Source organism: Sapajus apella, unplaced genomic scaffold, assembly GCF_009761245.1.
Source record: "Sapajus apella isolate SASKATOON/1434 unplaced genomic scaffold, GSC_monkey_1.0 scaffold1, whole genome shotgun sequence".
NCBI lineage: Eukaryota > Metazoa > Chordata > Mammalia > Primates > Cebidae > Sapajus > Sapajus apella.
In genome coordinates this window covers 37,454,425-37,462,568 of record NW_022436941.1, presented here as the reverse complement: position 1 = coordinate 37,462,568, position 8,144 = coordinate 37,454,425, and positions in this window count along the sequence as shown.

The window sequence follows — 8,144 nt, the reverse complement described above, 5'->3', positions numbered from 1 at the left end:
ATTTTCTAATTGTATTATTTGATTTTTTAACTTGAATTTGAAGACATTAATTATAAATTTTAGATACTACGACTTGGTTCGATGTATGTTCTGCAAATGTTTTCTTTCAGTCAGATTGTCTTTTTATTGTTTTGTTTTTTAAGAGACCAGGTCTCGTTCTGTTACCTGGCTGGAATGCAGTGGCAAAATTATAGATCACTTCAGCCTTGAACTCTTGGAGTCAAACGATCCTCCCACCTCAGCCTCATCAGTAGCTAGGACTACAGGCATATCCCACCATGCCCGGTTAATTTTTCTTTTAACTTTTGTAGAGATGGAGTCTTGCAATGTTACCCAGGCTGGTCTTGAACTCCTGGCCTCATGTGAGCCTCCTGCCTCGGCCTCCCAAAACACTTGGATTAAAGGCGTGAGCCACCATGCCTTGCCCTTAGCTTAGCTTGTCTTTTTATTGTCTTAACAGGGTCTTTAATAAAGCAAATATTTTTATTTTTTATGAAGTCGTTTATCAATTTTTCCTTTAATGAATTATGCTTTTTGTGTTATGTTTAAGAACTGTTTGTCTAGCCCTAAATCCCAAGGTTTTCTATTTTTTCCCTAAAAGTTTTAAAGTTTTACATTTTATATTTAAGTTCATGATTATTTTTCGGATACTTTTTGTTATAAGGTGTGAGACTTAGGTTAAGGTTCATTTTTTTTTTTTTGCCTATAGATTTCTGGTGGTTCCAGCACTATTTGTTGTAAAGTCTATCTTTCCTTCACTGAATTGCTTTTGCACTTGTGTCAAAAAGCAATTTGTCATATTTGCATGAATCTATCTGCCTTCCCTATTCTCTTTCCTTGATCTATATGTCTATTCCTCTATTAATACCTAGTTATGATGGGTATATATGTCTTAAACAGAGTAGACTGACTTCTCTCATCTTTTTTTCCTTTTCCAATATGATTTTAGCCATTATAGGAATTGTGCCTTTCTATATAAATTATGAAACTGATGTTTTTATTAAATGAGTCTCCAAACCATGGACATGACATCTCTCTCAATTTATTTAGATCTTCTTTTATTTCCTTCATCTGTGTTTTATTATTTTCAGCACACAAGTCTTGTACATCTTTGATTATATATACACCTAAGAATTTTTCTTCTTTTTTTTCTTTTTGGAGACAAAGTCTCACTCTGTTGTCCAGCCTACGGCGGAGTGGTATGATAACAGCCTACTGCAGCCTTCATTTCCCTGGCTCAAGGAATCTTCCTGCCTCAGCATCCCAAGTAGCTGATACTATAGGTGCGCACCACCATGCTCAGCTAATCTTTTTGATTTATAGTTGCTCTGGAGCTCTTGAGTTCAGGCAATCCTCCCACTGCAGCCTCCTGAAGTGTTGGAATTACAGGCATGAGCCACAGTGCCCAGCCTATTTATCTTTTTTTTTTTTATTGATTATAAGTTATAATTATTTTTGTCATAATTAGATTGTTGTATGTTTATCTTGTGTAACTTTGTTGTTGTTGTTGTTGGTTTTTTGTTTTTTTTTTATTCCTTAGGATTTTCATATAGGCAATTATATCAGCTGCAAGTAGGGGCAGTTTTATTCTTCCAGTTGAATCTATGTGCCTTGTATTTCATTTTCTTGCTTTATTGCTTACTGGACTGGCTAGAACTTCCAACACTATGCTGAATAAGAGTGGTGAGAAAAGACAATTTTGTCTTTTCCCAGGAACTTAGGGGGAAAACACTCTTTCATCATTAAATATAATGTTTGCTGAAGATTTTTGTGACTACTCTTTTTTTTTTTTTTTGAAACGGACTTTTGCTCTTGTTGCCCAGGCTGGAGTGCTGTGGTGTGATCTCGGCTCACTACAACCTCCACTTCCTGGGTTAAAGCAATTCTCTTGCTTCAGCCTCCCAGTAACTGGGATTATAGGCATGTGCCACCACGCCCTGCTAATTTTTGTATTTTTAGTAGAGATGGGGTTTTGCCATGTTGGCCAGGTTGGTCTCAAACTCCTGGACTCAGCTAAAACACCCACCTCAGCCTCCCAATGTTCTGGGATTACAGGCATGAGCCACTGAGCCTGGCTTATGATACTCTTTATAAAATTGAGGAAATTCCTCTTTATTCTTATTTTTCTATGAGTTTTTTTTATAAAAATAATGAATGGATGTTGAATTTTGTTAAATGCTTTTCTGTAATTTATAAGATCATGTCGTTTTTCTTTTTTAGTCTGCAACTATGGTGGGTAACAATGAATAATTTTTGAGTATTGACCCAGCCTTGCATCCCTGAAATAAACTTCACTTAGTCACAGTGTGTATTTCTTTTTTATTTATTGCTAAATTCTGCTTGCTAATATTTTTGAGGTGTTTTGCTTCTACACTCACAAGAAATATTGTCCTTTAGGTTTTTCTCTTTTTCTAGTTTTGGTATCAGAATAATACTAACTTCATAAAATGACCTGGGAAGTGTTTGTGCATCTTCTATTATCTGGAAGAGATTGTGCAGAATTAGTGTTAATCCCTTTTTAAATATATGGTAGAATTCTTCAATGAAACCATCTAGGCCCAGAAATTGCTTTTCTGGAAGTTTTAAAATTATAAACTCAATTTTCTTAACTGTGGTTATACTTTGTAGGAGGAAGAGGGAAAAGTATATCTACTCCTTTCCAGGAGAAGTCTCCTCATTTAATTTCAACATATTGAGCTCTTTTCATCACAGTTTTTGTACAATTATAGCATACAGAACACATTGCTCTACATCTTACTTTTATGTACTATTATATTTTAGAGATCACTTTATATTCGTTTATAAAAAGCCTTTTCATTTTTCAGTATTTGCATAATATTTTATTAAGTAGAGGTATCATTATTTCTTTAATCAGTTTCCAATTAATGAACTTTTAAGTTGTTTCTTTTATAATAATGTAATGAATAATTTTGCATATATTATTTTGTTGCAGTGATTTCAATAAAAATTTACAGAATATTACACACAGCTATATGCATTATAGCAAGTTAGCAGTACAGGGGGGTTTTTTGAGATCCACTGAAATTACCACATTCTGTTTTTATTTTATGGCAATAAAATGGAAGTTACAGGACTCCTACAGACAGAGCATGGTCTCTATTCACATCTCATGCTATGTCAAGGAATATATATCCTGATGTTATTTTAACTGTTCTATGTGCTGATGTTATTTTAACTGTTCTAGGCTTCTACCTGAAGAAAAAAATCTTTGATTCTCTAAATGGTTTGGCTCACAAACAGAGGTTGGTGCCCAGTGTTAGTGCCTTCCCAGCTTTTGTAGACCTGACTTGGCTAATGTCTGTATGGGATGTGTGTGTGTGTGTGTGTGTGTGTGTGTGTGTGTGTGTGTGTGTATGTCCGTGTGTGTCTGTGTGCGTGCATGCATTGCAGAGGGAGAGTTTGAGGGTGAGGGGTGCTGACTTTTTTTTTTAACTTTTCCCAAGAAAGAAATCGTAGCCAAGGCTGACATGCAAATGCAATTTTCTTACCTCATTGGAAGTACTGCCTGCTGAATAAATCGCTCCCTATTCTTTCATAGAAACATTAAAAAAGCAAGAAGCAACATCTCTAGACATGTCCTTGCTGATATTTAGCAACTTTCTGGGAAGAAGCCAGAGGTCTTGGTATACCTTGATAAAGTTTGTGCATCAATTGTTTGGCATCTCAGTCCTCAATTTCCCATAGAATTGTCTTCAGAGAATCATGAAATATTATGACACCACATTGTAATTGCATAATTACTTGTCTGTCTATTCACTTAATCTTAAGGTCCTTGAGGACAGGATTGTATCTTCTCTGTGGTTCCAGAGTCTAGCACAGGTGTGGCACATAGTATGTCTTAAAAAATAAGAATTCAAAGGTAGGACTTCTTCTTCAGTCCTGATGTTTCAGTCTTAATGGAGAAAGTATCACTGGTAATTACATTTCTGACCTACCTCCTTTCCACTATATCCTTCCCAAGGCAAGAGGAGAGTAGCTCATTACAGAATTAAACTGGGCATGCTCAACCTAGCTGTTTTCATTGCCTTCTTGGCAATGAAGTGCCCTTGTGGGAGCAGGTGTTCCCTGTTCCTTAAAACCTGAGTCTTATCTCAGCAGGTTTTGATGTGGGAAGGCCTGCCTGGTCCAATGTTGCCTCTTATTGGGTAGATATATCAGTCTAATTATGGAATTTAAAAAATAGAAACATTACCAACCCAAATGCCCATCAACGATAGACTGGATGGGGAAAATGTGGCACATATACACCAGGAATACAATGCAGCCATAAAAAAAGATGAGTGCATGTCCTTTGCAGGGAAATGGATAAAACTGGAAACCATAATTCTCAGCAAACTAACACAAGAACAGAAAACCAAACACCGCATGTTCTCACTCATAAGTGGGTATTGAACAATGAGAATACACGGACACAGGGAAGGGAACATCACACACTGAGGCCTGGGGGATGGGGGGCTAGGGGTAGAATAGCAGTGGGTAGGAGGATTGGGGAGGGATAGTATTAGGAGAAATACCTAATGTAGATGACGGGGTGATAGATGCAGCAAACCACCATGGCATGTGTATACCTATATAACAAACCTGCACAATCTGCACATGTACCCCAGAACTTAGAATATAATAAATAAATAATAGATGCATTGTAATTGTACATTAAACTATGTCCTCCAAAGTTATAGAAACAATTGGCTCCACCTTTATGCCTTTTATTTCTCAATTTGTTTAGAATGGGTCAGGGAAGCAATGCTACGAGGATCGTCTTGAAAACCCTTTCTCTTACCTCTTACTTTATGAATGAAAGGACTGAGGCCAACAGAAGTAAAGCTTAATTTGGCAAAATTCCAGTGGTAGTTTATGATTGCCTGTTCTGTGCTAATCTAGGTATTGTAAGAAAGTGGTACATGTATAAACACAACTCAAGTTTCTTAAGAAGATTATAATTTAGTGACCACTGGAGGTCCCACAGCAAGCTGGAACTGAGAAGTGATTTCTGTGTGATGTTTATAATACTTTTATATTTTTCTGTTCCCTTTCTCTATTTTCTGTCTTCCTTTTTATTGATATAATTGGGGTAAATAGACTTTTCTATGAGAATTATGGAATTTAATTACATTTTCTTTCTATAAAAGAATATTTTTGAAATTACAGATTTTAATTCTCTGACCTGTCTTCCTCCTCTGCACAAAGGAAGGGGCCCTTCACCATTACCAAATGGTTTGCTGGTAAAATGGCTTTCTCTGGTGGGGAAATTAGAGAGGAATGGGAAGCCCTATTTATAGAATTTGCCAATTTCTATGGTGTAAACACTCATACCATAGCTGATTTCAAGCTACTGATGATTTAACAACCAGCTTGCAAAGTTCCTGAAAATTTAGCAATCAGTTCTTCCGAGTCAGATAAAAGCTGGCTTCAGCAGACCTTAACTACAGGCTCTTCTCCCACTCCTCACAGTAAAAATAGGCTAAATATTTACTGAGCTCCTGTTACATGTCCATCTCTGGGCTTTCTTTGGAGATCAGACATAGTCCCTGACTTCAGCGAATGTATAATCTAAAGGGGGAGATAGTATATTTCAGTACCGTGTGGTATTAGGCTAGGGAAAAGAGAAATATCAGTAGGAATTAGAAAACTCTTCGTAGAGGTGGTGACATCTACACTGAAATCTGAGGAATGGCAAAGAATTAGTCAGACTGAGAAGGGCAGGGGTGGAGAAGAATGCTCCACAGGAAAAAATTATGTACAGGCTTAAATAATGAATAAGCAGAATGTGAGCGTGGAATTAGAAGTGGTCTAGCCAGAGCTGAAGGGCAGGCTGCATCTCCCTCCTGAGTGCCCACTCCACATATCCAGCCTCCTGCTTGACACCTCCACGAAGACGTGCCACAGCCACCAAATTCAACATATTCCAAAGCAGGCGCCTTCCACCTTTCTCCTCCTCAGGTTGGTCCACAGCACTCACCGTCTCTTACTTCTATAGCTGGATAATATTTTGAGATATTAATTCATGTGTTTTTTTCAACTTGTATTTACCTCCCTTGTTGCCTTGGGGAGAGATGTGGCAGGGTAGAGAGGAGTTACCTGAAAAACATTTTTCGTTCGGGCTTTTACTGAAAACAGCCTAAGCTCCAGAGACAGAAAGGAGTTTGCTGGCAAAGGCAGAGTGTCTGGGAAAAACAAAAGGAAGAGGAAGGATTTTTCCTTAAGAAGAGATTCCTTTGTATCTGGAAAGAAAAGGATAGAAGTCAGTATGTCCCAAGGCAGTGGGATTTGCACCCTGAACTTGGACCATAATACCGTAAATATAAATGACTGAGGATGTGTCAGGCTTAGCAGGATGGTCCCAGACCCAGGAAATTCCTCTGGCCTCAGGTGTGGTTCTGGAGCTAAAGGGAGGGAGCCAGTGCATAGGGCAGGGCTATCCCATCTATAGACATGTTGTGCACTGTATCCTGGTGCCATAGGTGGCAGCTCCAGGAAGGAGCAAAGGAAACCTCTGTGGACAGATGAATGCAAACCAAAGGACCTCCCCTCCACTCCCTGCCATCATCACCCACTCATGGCCTGGTCTGGCATATGCTCTTGGAACTTGGACCCTGCTCCAGGGAGTAAGGGAAGAATTTTATGAAAGAATAAGGCCTTTAAAGTGAAATAAAATATGCAGATTCACCTTCTACGTTCTTCTCCTTGTCTCCTCAGTGTCTCAAGGGGCTTATCTCTGCAGACTGTTTCCCTGGCTCCCATCGCAGTTGTGTCAGACTTGGCCAGTGGGAGGTACTCGCAGGAGACTGGAGGGCAGGAGGAGAGGAGAATGTATAGTACATGTCCCCCTTCTCCCTCCAGAGATTGCTTCTTTGGCAGTGGTTGTTTCTTCTCTGTGGCCGCAGCTCTCACCAGGCTGGCCATGCTTCCTGGGCCCTGGACTCCTGTAACCTGCCTCCTCTCTCATTTCTCCAGCTAGGGGCTACAGTTGCTAATTTCTGGATTACTGTGTCATCTCCTGATTAGCTTCTGACTTTTTCTATCACCTATGTTACCACTTTCTTGGATCCAATTACTTCTGTAGATATTCAAAGTGGTTTATGTTTTCCTGGTTAGACCCTGCCTGAAACAAATCAGTTTATATAAAAGAAGGCAATGTGGTGTTTCTTGCACATGTGGCTTTGTAGATTCTGTTTTACATCATTATGTTGCTATCAGATTTACCTATTCTGTTCTCTCAAGCTGGTTGTTTGCTAGCTGACATCATTTACATCAAATGGTATAATATTTCCTAGACAACTGACATTTTAAAGTCATTTTAAAGTGATTTTCTGGAAAGGATGCCTTGAGGCAAAGACATAACTTACACAAGGAGCGTGTGAGATGGAGCTTCTGAGTCCCCAGATTCAGAAGGCCTTTCAGGGCTCACAATCTGTTCTACATTTGGGCCTAATCCTTTATAAGTATGGTATTTTTCTTTACAGATTAAAGAGAACTTATAGAACACAGAAAGTTCTGGGAAGGGCTTCTGCATTAACTTGCACCCATTATGTGCCCCTCAGCCGCAGCCCTTGCAACCCACATCCAATCTGAGCTAAGACAGTACCCAGTCAGCATCTCTAGGTGGCATAAATACATCCTTGATGGGGGCCACACATAAAGCTATTATCAACCATTACTGCCTGGTGAATTGGTTTATTAGGTGTTCTTTGTGACACTCAAGAAATGACTGAAGTTTTGATTGGGTGAAGAGTCAGAGTTAGGATAGGAGCACCGAGCACCACCCAGGGAGGGAGGCAATTTGGAGACAATGCCCTCTCAAGAGAGCTAGCCTTGAGCCTAATAAAGTAAGAGGGGAATTTTATTGCTTTTGGCCAAAGAACACTGCCAAACTCTCAGAGCAAAGGGCAAGTACAAGACATTCTTCTGAAAAAGTTACAAGATTTCAGAAAGGGAGAAATGAAATTAAGTCTCTGAATATAAAATATACAATGTTTTGGAGAGAATGATCATCAGAACAATACACAATTGTGTCAAATATTATAATCTGAAATAATTTTCAGTGTGTTCTAATGTACTGATGCAAAAAAAGTTTCTTCATTTATTTATTCATATTATGTTGTGCTAGGTTCTATATTTTTGAA